Raw genomic sequence first — 17,559 nt, forward strand, 5'->3', positions numbered from 1 at the left:
GCTGAAATATACAAGAGATGTAGGATGCTCATTTTCAATTTTGAAACTAAATTGCTGAATCAGCACAATACTTACCTGAATAGCACACTCTGCGAAGTCCTTGATTCTTTAACATAAGCATTGGTGTTTCAGTGGTAGAATTCTCACCTGCCATGGGGGAGGTCCGAGTTAGATTCCCGGCTAATGCACAACTGAGTTTTGAAAATTGAGCCTTCACCCAAGGACTTTACAAGCCTTATCAATTCTGCCCAAACTAGGGTACTCTATGCTGCTGAAATATGGAAGAGACATGGGATGCTCCTTTTCAATTCTGAAACCAAATTGCTGAATCAGCACAATACTTACCTGAAAAGCGCACTCTGGGAAGTCCTTGAAGTCCGGGTTAGATTCCCGGCCAATGTACAACTGAGTTTGAAGACGCTTGTATTGCAAGAGCCTTCACCCAAAGATACAAGAGCCTTAGGATGCTCCTTTTCAATTTTGAAACCAAATTGCTGAATCAGCACAATACTTTCCTGAAACGCGCACTCTGTGAAGTCCTTGATCCTTTAAGATAAGCATTTCTGGTTCAGTTGTAGAATTCTTGCCTGCCACTAGGGAAGTGCGGGTTCAATTCCCAGCCAGTGCACAACTGAGTTTTGAATATTGAGCCTTCACCCAAAGCATTTCACAAGCCTTATCAATTCTGCCCAAACTAGGGTAGCGGATGAACTTCATGCTGCTGAAATATACAAGAGATTTAGAGTGTTCCTCTTAAATTTTGAAACCAAATTCTGAATCAGCACAATACTGAAAAGCGCACTCTGCGAAGTCCTTGATTCTTTAAACTAAGCATTGGTGGTTCAGTGGTAGAATTATCACCTGCCACGCGGTGGGTTCGATTCCCGGCCAATGCACTGAGTTTTGAATATTGAGATTACACCCAAAGAACTTTACAAACCTTTTCAATTCTGCCCAAACTAGGGTAGCAGACAAAGTCCATGTTGCTCAAAATGCATGATCCTAGGGATGTTCCTTTTCAAATTTGAAACCAAATTGCTGAATCACCACGATACTTACTTGAAATGCACAGTCTATGAAGTCGTTGATCCTTTAAGATAAGCATTGGTGGTTCATTGGTGGTTCAGAGTTCAACATCTTGTTTCCCTTGGGCCCACAGCCTGAGAGGCACCTTCTTCAATTGTGGGTATATATCTAGGGGTATAGGGCTTGTCCCAAGGTTCAGAAACATTCCCTTGTCATGACAAATGACATCCCGGTTAACCTTGCACATTTACTGAAGAATTTTTTTTTATAAACTCCCAGTGTCGGGCTGTATGATATGTTGGAGGTAGGTTCATGTTCCCAATCTGTAATTTTTTCACTCTCACATAATTTGACCCATGGTCCCACATCTTTCCACTGTTTGCTTTTTATTTTGGCTAATGAGATGTGAGGTGCTGATTCTGGGACAGAATCTTCACTTTCTGGGATATCCATAAATCATTCTTTCTCAAAATTAAAGTCGCTCCCTTCATGCACTTGTGCTGTGCAATGAAGGGCAGAGGACAGCATAAAATCAATATAGTTGTCCTTCATCTTATCATGTGCCAATGTCAACAAACGAGCACAAGCTCCAGGCTTGTTATGCATGGACCACTGATGAACACAGAGCTCTGTTTCTTTAACAAAGGGTGTTCCCAAAGATGAGTCATCAGTTATTGTTACTCCCTGAGGTGAGGACATAAAATTTAAGTGTAAAACACAAATTAAGTCCCTGCCCAGTAGATTGACTGGACATGAAGACGAAATTAGGTCTAATACTGAATGTACTGCTACACCCATGGAGTGCAGTGACCGTGAACTTGTTTTCGGTGATTCTTTTAATTCGCAGTGTTTTATTACTGAATACATTGCTCCTGAATCTACCAAAAATGTGACACTTTGCCTATTAACTACAAGAGATATACATGGTAACTGTGTAAAAAGAGAGATATTATACTTTAAAAGGTTAAGGGTCATGACTGGTTCAGACATTTGTGAATTGTCAGTCTGACTAATGTTGGATGTGGGTGTGTGCATATATTCTTGTTCTTTGCGAGCTAACTGAAAGTGTGGTATCTGATATCATCTCTTCTGTTCCCAGATGCCTCACCCTTCCCTTAGCTCCGCCCGTCAGTTCGCTTCTGCTCTGGACAGTCTCTTGCAAAATGTCCAACTTTTCCACAGTTGTAACAGTCTAATCCTGGTCCATAGCCGTGATGGCCGGGTCTTCCTCGTCTGCGTGCTTTTGGTCTTCCTCTCCTCTCTATCTTTCTTTCCTTTGCCTCTCGTAGGAGCTTCTCCATGTGGATTGCATACCTTTCCACTTGTGTGAGGTTTCTGGTGTCCCAGGTGATACACTGTTGCTTGATTATAGCGGCAATTTCTGGTTTCATGCCGTTCATAATGCTGTTTCTGAGATGTGCCTCCCATGCTGTGACGGCCGCCAGCCCATCAGCCAGAGCGTCGGGTTTCTCCAAGCCTGAGTTTGCGTCATGGATTTCAGTGAGCCTGGACAGGTACTGTGATACAGTCTCTGAGTCTTGTTGTTTACACATCGCTATTTTTGTCATGTCCAGTCGCACAGGAAAGGTGTACGTCAGCCTCTGCTGGAGTGCCGCGATTTGTGCTGTGTACCTTGTGTTGACTTCATCATCCCACTGTAGGTTGATCAGGCGGACATCATCCTCTGGGAATCAAGTGAAACCTTCACCCAGTCCGTGCCAAGTTTTGCCATGAGCAGTCGTCCTAGTTCATGAGTGGTGGGTCTGAATTCTCTGCAGAATATCTGAAGTTCATCCCCAAACTTTCGTCCTCCTACTTCGTGGAGTGCCAGCAGATGCGTCACGCTGTTCCTGATGTCTTCCAATGTCCAGGGGCTGTGAACTAGCACAGGGCCTCCTTCTCCTGCCGCTTCTAGCATTGGGGCATTTACCACGGTGTGCATTGTCCATTCTCTATCCGATTTTATTGGTCTGAAGCCCTCAGGCAGCAATGTTGTTGGTCCCTTCACTTGGGATCTCGTGTGTAATGCCACTGGTGAAGCTAGGGCGGCTGAAGCATAGTTCGGTGGGGGTTGGTGGCTCAGTTCTGACAGGTTCGGATGGAATGGCGTAGGCTGGCCACTTCATCGTGAGGAGGTGCCTCTGAAACTGCAGTTTCCTCCCTCCTTACTGGCTGTAGGCGTCGTGGTGGGGCGGAGTCCAGGTCAGGATTGGCTTCCTGCAATTAGCACATGGAGAAACAGATGAGGGCCCTGTCTGACATTTTTTCTCTCTTTTATGTGCCTCACTCTGCCATTCATCAAATGCCTTCTAGTCTGCTAAAAACTGCACTTCGCTCTTTGTTTTAGGGGTCTCTCTCTCATTTGTCTCTAAATTAAGTTTCAGTTGTTCTAACTGTCTGAGGCTAAAACTGCGTTTTTCAGGAAAAGCACATTCTTTAATCAATGAATCATATTGGTTCAAACATAATTCCCAATAATTCACACTCATAAATGTGATATTAGGATCAACATATGAGCACCCTGTACATACCATAGCATGTGTCTCAGGATGTGCTTTGCTACCTGTTTTGTCCATATTTTATTTATTTATTATTATTATATTTTTTTTCTTTTTAACCCTTCTATAACTTTTAAAGTTTTAATCAATTTAAAATGCTATGAAAATCAAGTGAATATGCATTCTCATGCACAGACAGAAAAGGTTCAAAATGTGTGCCAAATCTCTGGACATTTAATTAATCATATAACCTATAGGTTCAATAGAGCAAACCCTAAGAATGCAAAAGAGTTTACCTGTGAGGGTGAGTCCACAATCCGCAATTTGGTAGGACTTACAGTTTTCTCTTCCCTTCTTTTTTTTATTTAAAAAAAAATTATTATTATTGTTTTATTAATATATTTTTTTATCTCAGTAAAATTTACTTGTGCATTAAATTTGCCAAATATATCATGTAACGCTGATATGATGGAATGAGTCAATGGGGCATGCCACTGGATAATAATCCGCCGTAAAAATACTGTGCCTCTTAAGCTTCTTAGTAAGTACTCTATTTACTTATTTATTTCTCGAAATGGACTCTTTCCGTTAGCAAATATTTTTACCGTTATTATATCTCTATATATATATGTACCTGTCGGTATATATCTTAGTTTTGAAGCTGTGATCTAAGAAACACCAATCTCTCTGCCGTTGCAGAGGCGAAGTTCTTTGAACTTCTTATAAGAAATCACCTCCATGTAATACACACATTTCTTATATAACACTGCTCTGCATTGGCCAAGAATCAAACCTGGGCCTCCCGTGTGGCAGGCAAGAATTCTACCAATGAAACACCAATGCTTTTGTTAAATAGCCAAGGACTTCGCAGTGTACGCTTTACAGCTAAGTATTGTGCTGCTTCAGCAATTTGGGTTAAAGTTGTAAAGGTGCATCTCTTGTATATTTCAGCAGCATGAAGTTCAGCTAGTTTGTGCAGAATTGAAATGGCTTTTAAAGTTCATTGGATGAATGCTCAATATTCAATACCCTGCTATGCATTGGCCAGGAATCAAACCCAGGCCTCCCGTGTGGAAGGCGAAAATTCTACCACTGAAACACCAACACTTTTGTTAAAGAGCCAATGACTTTGGAGAGTACACTTTACAGCTAAGTACTGTGCTGCTTCAGCAATTTGGGTTAAAAGTCTAAAGGAGAAGGCTCAATATACAAAACACATTTGTGCATTGGCCGGAAATCGAACCCAGCCTCACACTTGGAAGATCAGTATTCTACCACTGAACCACCACTGTTTATCTTAAACGATCATATTTCAACAGCATGAAGTTCGTCTAGTTTGGGTAGAATTGAAATGGCTTTTAAAGTTTCTTGGGTGAAGGCTCAATGTTCAAAACTCCAAGGACTTTGCAGACTGGGCTTTACAGCTAAGTATTGTGCTGCTTCAACAAATTGGTTTAAAATTCTAAAGGTGCATCTCTTGTATATTTCAGCAGCATGAAGTATGTCTACTTTAGGCAGAATTGAAATGGCTTTTAAAGTTAGTTGGGTGAATGCTCAATATTCAAAACTCTGCTGTGTGTTGGCCGGGAATCGAACTTGGACTTCAAGGACTTCGCAGAGTGCGCTCTTAACTTAAGTATTGTGCTGATTAAGCAGTTTGGTTTCAGAATTGAAAAGGAGCATCCAAAGTCTCTTCCATATTTCAGCAGCATGGAGTTCGTCTAGTTTGGGCAGAATTGAAATGGCTTTTAAAGTTTCTTGGACTCCAAGGACTTTGCAGACTGGGCTTTACAGCTAAGTATTGTGCTGCTTCAGCAATTTGGGTTAAATTTCCAAAGGAGCCTCTCTTGTATATTTCAGCAGCATGAAGTTCATCTACTACCCTAGTTTGGTCAGAATTGATAAGGCTTGTAAAGTTCTTTGGGTGAAGGCTCTTGCAACACAAGCGTCTCCAAAACTCAGTTGTGCGTTGGCCTGGAATCTAACCCGGACTTCACAGAGTGTGCTTTCAGGTAAGTATTGTGCTGACTCAGCAATTTGGTTTAAAATTCTAAAGGAGCCTCACTTGCATATTTCAGCAGCATGAAGTTCTTCTACTACCGTAGTTTGGATAGAATTCATAAGGCCTGTGAAGTTCTTTGGGTGAAGGCTCAATATTCAAAACCCTGCTATGCATTGGCCGGGAATCGGACCCGGGCCTCCCGCGTGGCAGGCGAGAATTCTACCACTGAAACACCAATGCCTTTGTTAAAGAGCCAAGGAGTTCGGAGAGTACGATTTACACCTAAGTACTGTGCCGCTTCAGCAATTTGCGTTAAAAGTCTAAAGGAGAAGGCTCAATATACAAAACTCATTTGTGCACTGGCCGGACATCGAACCACCACTGCTTATCATAAACGATCAATGACAACGCAGTGTGCTTTTCACTTAAGTATTGTGCTGATTCAACAGTTTGGTTTCAAAATAGAAAAGGAGCATCCTAAGTCTAAGTATCCTAAGTATCCTAAGTCATCCTAAGTATATTTCAGCAGCATGGAGTACCCTAGTTTGGACAGTTGTATTGATAAGGCTTGTGAAGTGCTTTGGGTGAAGGCTCATGCAACACAAGCGTCTCCAAAACTCAGTTGTGGGTTGGCCTGGAATCTAACCCGGACTTCACAGAGTGTGCGTTTCAGGTAAGTATTGTGCTGACTCAGCAATTTGGTTTAAAATTTTCAAGGAGCCTCTCTTGCATATTTCAGCAGCATGAAGTTCATCTATTACCCTACTTTGGTCAGAATTGATAAGGCTTGTGAAGTGTTTTGGGTGAAGGCTCAATATTCAAAACCCTGCTATGCGTTGGCCTGGAATGTAACCCGGACTTCACAGAGTGCGCTTTCAGGTAAGTATTGTGCTGACTCAGCAATTTGGTTTAAAATTCTAAAAGAGCCTCTACTGTATATTTCAGCAGCATGAAGTTCGTCTACTACCGTAGTTTGGACAGAATTGATAAGGCTTGTGAAGTGCTTTGGGTGAAGGCTCTTGCAACACAAGCGTCTCCAAAACTCAGTTGTGCGTTGGCCTGGAATGTAACCCGGACTTCACAGAGTGCGCTTTCAGGTAAGTATTGTGCTGACTCAGCAATTTGGTTTAAAATTCTAAAAGAGCCTCTACTGTATATTTCAGCAGCATGAAGTTCGTCTACTACCGTAGTTTGGACAGAATTGATAAGGCTTGTGAAGTGCTTTGGGTGAAGGCTCTTGCAACACAAGCGTCTTCAAAACTCTGTTGTGCGTTGGCCTGGAATGTAACCCGGACTTCACAGAGTGTGCTTTTCAGGTAAGTATTGTGCTGACTCAGCAATTTGGTTTAAAATTTTCAAGGAGCCTCTCTTGCATATTTCAGCAGCATGAAGTTCATCTACTACCGTAGTTTGGACAGAATTGATAAGGCTTGTAAAGTTCTCTGGGTGAAGGCTCTTGCAACACAAGCGTCTCCAAAACTCAGTTGTGCGTTGGCCTGGAATCTAACCCGGACTTCACAGAGTGTGCTTTCAGGTAAGTATTGTGCTGACTCAGCAATTTGGTTTAAAATTCTAAAGGAGCCTCACTTGCATATTTCAGCAGCATGAAGTTCTTCTACTACCGTAGTTTGGATAGAATTCATAAGGCCTGTGAAGTTCTTTGGGTGAAGGCTCAATATTCAAAACCCTGCTATGCATTGGCCGGGAATCGGACCCGGGCCTCCCGCGTGGCAGGCGAGAATTCTACCACTGAAACACCAATGCCTTTGTTAAAGAGCCAAGGAGTTCGGAGAGTACGATTTACACCTAAGTACTGTGCCGCTTCAGCAATTTGCGTTAAAAGTCTAAAGGAGAAGGCTCAATATACAAAACTCATTTGTGCACTGGCCGGACATCGAACCACCACTGCTTATCATAAACGATCAATGACAACGCAGTGTGCTTTTCACTTAAGTATTGTGCTGAATCAACAGTTTGGTTTCAAAATAGAAAAGGAGCATCCTAAGTCTAAGTATCCTAAGTCATCCTAAGTATATTTCAGCAGCATGGAGTACCCTAGTTTGGTCAGAATTGATAAGGCTTGTAAAGTTCTTTGGGTGAAGGCTCTTGCAACACAAGCGTCTCCAAAACTCAGTTGTGCGTTGGCCTGGAATCTAACCCGGACTTCACAGAGTGCGCTTTCAGGAAAGTATTGTGCTGACTCAGCAATTTGGTTTAAAATTCTAAAAGAGCCTCTATTGTATATTTCAGCAGCATGAAGTTCGTCTACTACCGTAGTTTGGACAGAATTGATAAGGCTTGTATAGTGCTTTGGGTGAAGGCTCTTGCAACACAAGCGTCTCCAAAACTCAGTTGTGCGTTGGCCTGGAATGTAACCCGGACTTCACAGAGTGTGCTTTTCAGGTAAGTATTGTGCTGACTCAGCAATTTGGTTTAAAAGTTTCAAGGAGCCTCTCTTGCATATTTCAGCAGCATGAAGTTCATCTATTACCCTACTTTGGTCAGAATTGATAAGGCTTGTGAAGTGTTTTGGGTGAAGGCTCAATATTCAAAACCCTGCTATGCATTGGCCGGGAATCGAACCCGGGGCTCCCGCGTGGCAGGCGAGAATTCTACCACTGAAACACCTTTGTTAAAAAGCCAAGGAGTTCGGAGAGTACGATTTACACCTAAGTACTGTGCCGCTTCAGCAATTTGCGTTAAAAGTCTAAAGGAGAAGGCTCAATATACAAAACTCCTTTGTGCACTGGCCGGAAATCGAACCACCACTGCTTATCATAAACGATCAATGACAACGCAGTGTGCTTTTCACTTAAGTATTGTGCTGAATCAACAGTTTGGTTTCAAAATAGATAAGGAGCATCCTAAGTCTAAGTATCCTAAGTATCCTAAGTCATCCTAAGTATATTTCAGCAGCATGGAGTACCCTAGTTTGGTCAGAATTGATAAGGCTTGTGAAGTGCTTTGGGTGAAGGCTCTTGCAACACAAGCGTCTCCAAAACTCAGTTGTGCGTTGGCCTGGATTCTAACCCGGACTTCACAGAGTGTGCTTTCAGGTAAGTATTGTGCTGACTCAGCAATTTGGTTTAAAATTCTAAAGGAGCCTCACTTGCATATTTCAGCAGCATGAAGTTCTTCTACTACCGTAGTTTGGATAGAATTCATAAGGCCTGTGAAGTTCTTTGGGTGAAGGCTCAATATTCAAAACCCTGCTATGCATTGGCCGGGAATCGGACCCGGGCCTTCCGCGTGGCAGGCGAGAATTCTACCACTGAAACACCAATGCCTTTGTTAAAGAGCCAAGGAGTTCGGAGAGTACGATTTACACCTAAGTACTGTGCCGCTTCAGCAATTTGCGTTAAAAGTCTAAAGGAGAAGGCTCAATATACAAAACTCATTTGTGCACTGGCCGGACATCGAACCACCACTGCTTATCATAAACGATCAATGACAACGCAGTGTGCTTTTCACTTAAGTATTGTGCTGATTCAACAGTTTGGTTTCAAAATAGAAAAGGAGCATCCTAAGTCTAAGTATCCTAAGTATCCTAAGTCATCCTAAGTATATTTCAGCAGCATGGAGTACCCTAGTTTGGACAGTTGTATTGATAAGGCTTGTGAAGTGCTTTGGGTGAAGGCTCATGCAACACAAGCGTCTCCAAAACTCAGTTGTGGGTTGGCCTGGAATCTAACCCGGACTTCACAGAGTGTGCGTTTCAGGTAAGTATTGTGCTGACTCAGCAATTTGGTTTAAAATTTTCAAGGAGCCTCTCTTGCATATTTCAGCAGCATGAAGTTCATCTATTACCCTACTTTGGTCAGAATTGATAAGGCTTGTGAAGTGTTTTGGGTGAAGGCTCAATATTCAAAACCCTGCTATGCGTTGGCCTGGAATGTAACCCGGACTTCACAGAGTGCGCTTTCAGGTAAGTATTGTGCTGACTCAGCAATTTGGTTTAAAATTCTAAAAGAGCCTCTACTGTATATTTCAGCAGCATGAAGTTCGTCTACTACCGTAGTTTGGACAGAATTGATAAGGCTTGTGAAGTGCTTTGGGTGAAGGCTCTTGCAACACAAGCGTCTCCAAAACTCAGTTGTGCGTTGGCCTGGAATGTAACCCGGACTTCACAGAGTGCGCTTTCAGGTAAGTATTGTGCTGACTCAGCAATTTGGTTTAAAATTCTAAAAGAGCCTCTACTGTATATTTCAGCAGCATGAAGTTCGTCTACTACCGTAGTTTGGACAGAATTGATAAGGCTTGTGAAGTGCTTTGGGTGAAGGCTCTTGCAACACAAGCGTCTTCAAAACTCTGTTGTGCGTTGGCCTGGAATGTAACCCGGACTTCACAGAGTGTGCTTTTCAGGTAAGTATTGTGCTGACTCAGCAATTTGGTTTAAAATTTTCAAGGAGCCTCTCTTGCATATTTCAGCAGCATGAAGTTCATCTACTAACGTAGTTTGGACAGAATTGATAAGGCTTGTAAAGTTCTCTGGGTGAAGGCTCTTGCAACACAAGCGTCTCCAAAACTCAGTTGTGCGTTGGCCTGGAATGTAACCCGGACTTCACAGAGTGTGCTTTTCAGGTAAGTATTGTGCTGACTCAGCAATTTGGTTTAAAATTTTCAAGGAGCCTCTCTTGCATATTTCAGCAGCATGAAGTTCATCTACTATCGTAGTTTGGACAGAATTGATAAGGCCTGTGAAGTGCTTTGGGTGAAGGCTCAATATTCAAAACCCTGCTATGCATTGGCCGGGAATCGGACCCGGGCCTCCCACGTGGCAGGCAAGAATTCTACCACTGAAACACCAATGCCTTTGTTAAAGAGCCAAGGAGTTCGGAGAGTACGATTTACACCTAAGTACTGTGCCGCTTCAGCAATTTGCGTTAAAAGTCTAAAGGAGAAGGCTCAATATTTTCAAAATTTCATGAAATTTTTCATTGATAAGGTTGAAAATATTAGACGTGAAATACAGGCCATTAAATTAAAACTGGACAGTACTGTAATAAACCCATTACATGACAATGTAGCAATATCAGATCAATGTTTAGAGTGTTTTGCTCCGCTTAGAGAGACCGAACTAGCTACTTTAATCTCTTCAGCCAATTCATCAACTTGCATACTAGATCCCGTACCTACATGTTTGTTTAAACAGATTGGTCCAGTAGTAATTGAGCCACTTCTAAATATAATCAATTCTTCCCTAAGCAGTGGCTATGTACCTAAATCACTTAAATTAGCAGTTATTAAACCCTTGATTAAAAAACCTGATCTTGACCCGTCTCAATTGTCCAACTATAGACCAATATCAAATCTCCCCTTCATTTCTAAGATTTTAGAAAAGGTTGTAGCAAAGCAGTTATGCTCGTACTTAGATAGGAATAACATTCATGAAATATATCAGTCAGGATTTAGACCTCATCATAGCACAGAGACAGCGTTAGTTAAAGTAGTAAATGACCTTCTACTGACTTACGATCAGGGTTGTGTCTCGCTGCTTGTGTTACTCGACCTTAGTGCAGCATTTGATACTATAGATCACACTATTCTCCTTGACAGATTAGAAAATGTTGTTGGTATTAAGGGAACAGTCCTCTCCTGGCTCAGGTCTTATCTCACCGATCGTTATCAGTTCGTAGATGTAAATGGTGAATTCTCCATGCGTACTGAGGTTACTTTTGGAGTTCCACAGGGTTCTGTTTTAGGCCCACTGCTCTTTACTTTATATATGCTACCCCTAGGTCAAATTATTAGTAAACATGGAATTAGCTTCCACTGTTATGCTGATGATACACAGTTGTATGTTTCAGCGAAGCCAGAGGACAGACATAAGCTTAGTAAAGTTGAGGATTGTGTAAAGGACATTAGACATTGGATGTTAATTAACTTCCTTCTGCTTAATTCTGATAAAACAGAAATACTTTTATTAGGCCCACGTGTAGCTAGAAGTATTCTTTCTGATCACATGGTTACTCTGGATGGTCTTTCTGTTTCATCATGTGCAGCAGTTAAAGACCTTGGAGTGATTATTGACTCCAGCCTATCATTTGATGCTCATGTAGATAATATTACTAGGATAGCCTTCTTTCATCTCAGAAATATTTCTAAAATAAGAAACATATTGTCACTACATGATGCGGAAATACTAGTTCATGCATTCGTCACCTCTAGATTAGATTATTGTAATGCCATACTGTCTGGATGTTCCAGTAGGAATATAAATAAGCTCCAATTAGTCCAGAATGCAGCTGCTAGAGTCCTAACTAGAACTAGAAGATACGACCATATCACACCGATATTATCAATACTGCATTGGCTCCCAGTAAAATCTCGCATTAATTATAAAATACTCTTATTAACCTATAAAGCACTAAATGGTCTCGCGCCACAATATCTAAGCGACCTTTTGGTTTTATATGATCCGCCACGCCTACTTAGATCAAAAGATGCAGGCTATCTGACGGTACCTCGAATAGTGAAGGCTACAGCAGGGGGAAGAGCTTTCTCTTATAGGGCCCCACAGTTATGGAACAGTCTTCCTATTAGTGTTCGGGACTCAGACACAGTCTCAGTGTTTAAGTCTAAGCTTAAAACGTATTTGTTTACTCAAGCCTACCCTGACTAGATTCTGTTCTACTTTCTCCCTCTCTCCTTTCGCCGAGCCCCACACGAATTTATGGAGATACTAGAGATCCAGATCCTTTCTGCCTCTGGATGGAGCTCAAATCTTCTTTAATTCCAGACTGCTGGGACTACGGCTGCTCTTAACGCCATACAGACTTCATATTAATCCATAATGAACTTTTTCACAATATCTGTTGTTACCCAGATGAGGATGGGTTCCCTTCTGAGTCGGGTTCCTCTCAAGGTTTCTTCCTCTTAAAACATCTTAGGGAGTTTTTCCTTGCCACCGTCGCCACTCAGTGGCTTGCTCAGTTGGGATAAATTCACACCTTTAATATCTGTATACCGTGCTGATATTTCTGTAAAGCTGCTTTGAGACAATGTCTATTGTAAAAAGCGCTATACAAATAAAATTGAATTGAATTGAATTGAATATACAAAACTCATTTGTGCACTGGCCGGACATCGAACCACCACTGCTTATCATAAACGATCAATGACAACGCAGTGTGCTTTTCACTTAAGTATTGTGCTGAATCAACAGTTTGGTTTCAAAACAGAAAAGGAGCATCCTAAGTCTAAGTATCCTAAGTCATCCTAAGTATATTTCAGCAGCATGGAGTAGCCTAGTTTGGTCAGAATTGATAAGGCTTGTAAAGTTCTTTGGGTGTCGGCTCTTGCAACACAAGCGTCTCCAAAACTCAGTTGTACGTTGGCCTGGAATGTAACCCGGACTTCACAGAGTGCGCTTTCAGGTAAGTATTGTGCTGAATCAGCAATTTGGTTTAAAATTCTAAATGAGCCTCTACTGTATATTTCAGCAGCATGAAGTTCGTCTACTACCGTAGTTTGGACAGAATTGATAAGGCTTGTGAAGTGCTTTGGGTGAAGGCTCTTGCAACACAAGCGTCTTCAAAACTCTGTTGTGCGTTGGCCTGGAATGTAACCCGGACTTCACAGAGTGTGCTTTTCAGGTAAGTATTGTGCTGACTCAGCAATTTGGTTTAAAATTTTCAAGGAGCCTCTCTTCCATATTTCAGCAGCATGAAGTTCATCTACTACCGTAGTTTGGACAGAATTGATAAGGCTTGTGAAGTGCTTTGGGTGAAGGCTCTTGCAACACAAGCGTCTCCAAAAGTCAGTTGTGCGTTGGCCTGGAATGTAACCCGGACTTCACAGAGTGTGCTTTTCAGGTAAGTATTGTGCTGACTCAGCAATTTGGTTTAAATTTTTCAAGGAGCCTCTCTTGCATATTTCAGCACCATGAAGTTCATCTACTACCGTAGTTTGGACAGAATTGATAAGGCTTGTGAAGTGCTTTGGGTGAAGGCTCAATATTCAAAACCCTGCTATGCATTGGCCAGGAATCGAACCCGGGCCTCCCGCGTGGCAGGCGAGAATTCTACCACTGAAACACCAATGCCTTTGTTAAAAAACCTAGGAGTTCGGAGAGTACGATTTACACCTAAGTACTGTGCTGCTTCAGCAATTTGCGTTAAAAGTCTAAAGGAGAAGGCTCAATATACAAAACTCCTTTGTGCACTGGCCGGAAATCGAACCACCACTGCTTATCATAAACGATCAATGACAACGCAGTGTGCTTTTCACTTAAGTATTGTGCTAAATCAACAGTTTGGTTTCAAAATAGATAAGGAGCATCCTAAGTCTAAGTATCCTAAGTATCCTAAGTCATCCTAAGTATATTTCAGCAGCATGGAGTACCCTAGTTTGGTCAGAATTGATAAGGCTTGTGAAGTGCTTTGGGTGAAGGCTCTTGCAACACAAGCGTCTCCACAACTCAGTTGTGCGTTGGCCTGGAATCTAACCCGGACTTCACAGAGTGTGCTTTCAGGTAAGTATTGTGCTGACTCAGCAATTTGGTTTAAAATTCTAAAGGAGCCTCACTTGCATATTTCAGCAGCATGAAGTTCTTCTACTACCGTAGTTTGGATAGAATTCATAAGGCTTGTGAAGTGCTTTGGGTGAAGGCTCTTGCAACACAAGCGTCTCCAAAACTCAGTTGTGCGTTGGCCTGGAATGTAACCCGGACTTCACAGAGTGTGCTTTTCAGGTAAGTATTGTGCTGACTCAGCAATTTGGTTTAAAATTTTCAAGGAGCCTCTCTTGCATATTTCAGCAGCATGAAGTTCATCTACTACCGTAGTTTGGACAGAATTGATAAGGCTTGTGAAGTGCTTTGGGTGAAGGCTCTTGCAACACAAGCGTCTCCAAAACTCAGTTGCGGGTTGGCCTGGAATGTAACCCGGACTTCACAGAGTGTGCTTTTCAGGTAAGTATTGTGCTGAATCAACAGTTTGGTTTCAAAATAGATAAGGAGCATCCTAAGTCTAAGTATCCTAAGTATCCTAAGTCATCCTAAGTATATTTCAGCAGCATGGAGTACCCTAGTTTTGTCAGAATTGATAAGGCTTGGAAAGTGCTTTGGGTGAAGGCTCTTGCAACACAAGCGTCTCCAAAACTCAGTTGTGCGTTGGCCTGGAATCTAACCCGGACTTCACAGAGTGCGCTTTCAGGTAAGTATTGTGCTGACTCAGCAATTTGGTTTAAAATTCGAAAGGAGCCTCACTTGCATATTTCAGCAGCATGAAGTTCTTCTACTACCGTAGTTTGGATAGAATTCATAAGGCCTGTGAAGTTCTTTGGGTGAAGGCTCAATATTCAAAACCCTGCTATGCATTGGCCGGGAATCGGACCCGGGCCTCCCGCGTGGCAGGCGAGAATTCTACCACTGAAACACCAATGCCTTTGTTGAAGAGCCAAGGAGTTCGGAGAGTACGATTTACACCTAAGTACTGTGCCGCTTCAGCAATTTGCGTTAAAAGTCTAAAGGAGAAGGCTCAATATACAAAACTCATTTGTGCACTGGCCGGACATCGAACCACCACTGCTTATCATAAACGATCAATGACAACACAGTGTGCTTTTCACTTAAGTATTGTGCTGAATCAACAGTTTGGTTTCAAAATAGAAAAGGAGCATCCTAAGTCTAAGTATCCTAAGTCATCCTAAGTATATTTCAGCAGCATGGAGTACCCTAGTTTGGTCAGAATTGATAAGGCTTGTGAAGTGCTTTGGGTGAAGGCTCTTGCAACACAAGCGTCTCCAAAACTCAGTTGTGCGTTGGCCTGGAATGTAACCTGGACTTCACAGAGTGTGCTTTTCAGGTAAGTATTGTGCTGACTCAGCAATTTGGTTTAAAATTTTCAAGGAGCCTCTCTTGCATATTTCAGCAGCATGAAGTTCTTCTACTACCGTAGTTTGGATAGAATTCATAAGGCCTGTGAAGTTCTTTGGGTGAAGGCTCAATATTCAAAACCCTGCTATGCATTGGCCGGGAATCGGACCCGGGCCTCCCGCGTGGCAGGCGAGAATTCTACCACTGAAACACCAATGCCTTTGTTAAAGAGCCAAGGAGTTCGGAGAGTACGATTTACACCTAAGTACTGTGCCGCTTCAGCAATTTGCGTTAAAAGTCTAAAGGAGAAGGCTCAATATACAAAACTCCTTTGTGCACTTGCCGGACATCGAACCACCACTGCTTATCATAAACGATCAATGACAACGCACTGTGCTTTTCACTTAAGTATTGTGCTGAATCAACAGTTTGGTTTCAAAATAGAAAAGGAGCATCCTAAGTCTAAGTATCCTAAGTATATTTCAGCAGCATGGAGTACCCTAGTTTGGTCAGAATTGATAAGGCTTGTGAAGTGCTTTGGGTGAAGGCTCAATATTCAAAACCCTGCTGTGCATTGGCCGGGAATCGAACCCGGGCCTCCCGCGTGGCAGGCGAGAATTCTACCACTGAAACACCAATGCCTTTGTTAAAGAATCAAGGAGTTCGGAGAGTACGATTTACACCTAAGTACTGTGCTGCTTCAGCAATTTGCGTTAAAAGTCTAAAGGAGAAGGCTCAATATACAAAACTCCTTTGTGCACTGGCCGGAAATCGAACCACCACTGCTTATCATAAACGATCAATGACAACGCAGTGTGCTTTTCACTTAAGTATTGTGCTGAATCAACAGTTTGGTTTAAAATTCTAAAAGAGCCTCTATTGTATATTTCAGCAGCATGAAGTTCGTCTACTACCGTAGTTTGGACAGAATTGATAAGGCTTGTGAAGTGCTTTGGGTGAAGGCTCTTGCAACACAAGCATCTCCAAAACTCAGTTGTGCGTTGGCCTGGAATGTAACCCGGACTTCACAGAGTGTGCTTTTCAGGTAAGTATTGTGCTGACTCAGCAATTTGGTTTAAAATTTTCAAGGAGCCTCTCTTGCATATTTCAGCAGCATGAAGTTCATCTACTACCGTAGTTTGGACAGAATTGATAAGGCTTGTGAAGTGCTTTGGGTGAAGGCTCTTGCAACACAAGCGTCTCCAAAACTCAGTTGTGCGTTGGCCTGGAATCTAACCCGGACTTCACAGAGTGCGCTTTCAGGTAAGTATTGTGCTGACTCAGCAATTTGGTTTAAAATTCTAAAAGAGCCTCTATTGTATATTTCAGCAGCATGAAGTTCGTCTACTACCGTAGTTTGGACAGAATTGATAAGGCTTGTGAAGTGCTTTGGGTGAAGGCTCTTGCAACACAAGCATCTCCAAAACTCAGTTGTGCGTTGGCCTGGAATGTAACCCGGACTTCACAGAGTGTGCTTTTCAGGTAAGTATTGTGCTGACTCAGCAATTTGGTTTAAAATTTTCAAGGAGCCTCTCTTGCATATTTCAGCAGCATGAAGTTCATCTACTACCGTAGTTTGGACAGAATTGATAAGGCTTGTGAAGTGCTTTGGGTGAAGGCTCTTGCAACACAAGCGTCTCCAAAACTCAGTTGTGCGTTGGCCTGGAATGTAACCCGGACTTCACAGAGTGTGCTTTTCAGGTAAGTATTGTGCTGACTCAGCAATTTGGTTTAAAATTTTCAAGGAGCCTCTCTTGCATATTTCAGCAGCATGAAGTTCATCTACTACCGTAGTTTGGACAGAATTGATAAGGCTTGTGAAGTGCTTTGGGTGAAGGCTCTTGCAACACAAGCGTCTCCAAAACTCAGTTGTGGGTTGGCCTGGAATGTAACCCGGACTTCACAGAGTGTGCTTTTCAGGTAAGTATTGTGCTGAATCAACAGTTTGGTTTCAAAATAGATAAGGAGCATCCTAAGTCTAAGTATCCTAAGTATCCTAAGTCATCCTAAGTATATTTCAGCAGCATGGAGTACCCTAGTTTTGTCAGAATTGATAAGGCTTGGAAAGTGCTTTGGGTGAAGGCTCTTGCAACACAAGCGTCTCCAAAACTCAGTTGTGCGTTGGCCTGGAATCTAACCCGGACTTCACAGAGTGCGCTTTCAGGTAAGTATTGTGCTGACTCAGCAATTTGGTTTAAAATTTTCAAGGAGCCTCT

The 17,559-nt window shown here is 42.3% G+C and overlaps 6 non-coding genes across 6 annotated transcripts; all 6 read right to left on the bottom strand.

The window, feature by feature from the left end:
• Window positions 1–5,695: 5,695 nt before the first annotated feature.
• On the bottom strand, window positions 5,696–5,766 carry trnag-gcc (transfer RNA glycine (anticodon GCC)). Its single transcript has one exon. It is a non-coding gene; the product is annotated as a tRNA-Gly (tRNA).
• A 1,453-nt stretch (window positions 5,767–7,219) lies between these two features.
• Window positions 7,220–7,290, bottom strand: trnag-gcc (transfer RNA glycine (anticodon GCC)). The gene has a single exon. It is a non-coding gene; the product is annotated as a tRNA-Gly (tRNA).
• A 6,209-nt stretch (window positions 7,291–13,499) lies between these two features.
• On the bottom strand, window positions 13,500–13,570 carry trnag-gcc (transfer RNA glycine (anticodon GCC)). The gene has a single exon. It is a non-coding gene; the product is annotated as a tRNA-Gly (tRNA).
• Window positions 13,571–14,840: 1,270 nt separating this feature from the next.
• trnag-gcc (transfer RNA glycine (anticodon GCC)) lies at window positions 14,841–14,911 on the bottom strand. The gene has a single exon. It is a non-coding gene; the product is annotated as a tRNA-Gly (tRNA).
• A 580-nt stretch (window positions 14,912–15,491) lies between these two features.
• trnag-gcc (transfer RNA glycine (anticodon GCC)) lies at window positions 15,492–15,562 on the bottom strand. The gene has a single exon. It is a non-coding gene; the product is annotated as a tRNA-Gly (tRNA).
• Window positions 15,563–15,913: 351 nt separating this feature from the next.
• trnag-gcc (transfer RNA glycine (anticodon GCC)) lies at window positions 15,914–15,984 on the bottom strand. The gene has a single exon. It is a non-coding gene; the product is annotated as a tRNA-Gly (tRNA).
• Between the last annotated feature and the right edge of the window lie 1,575 nt (window positions 15,985–17,559).

Source organism: Ictalurus punctatus, chromosome 3, assembly GCF_001660625.3.
Source record: "Ictalurus punctatus breed USDA103 chromosome 3, Coco_2.0, whole genome shotgun sequence".
NCBI lineage: Eukaryota > Metazoa > Chordata > Actinopteri > Siluriformes > Ictaluridae > Ictalurus > Ictalurus punctatus.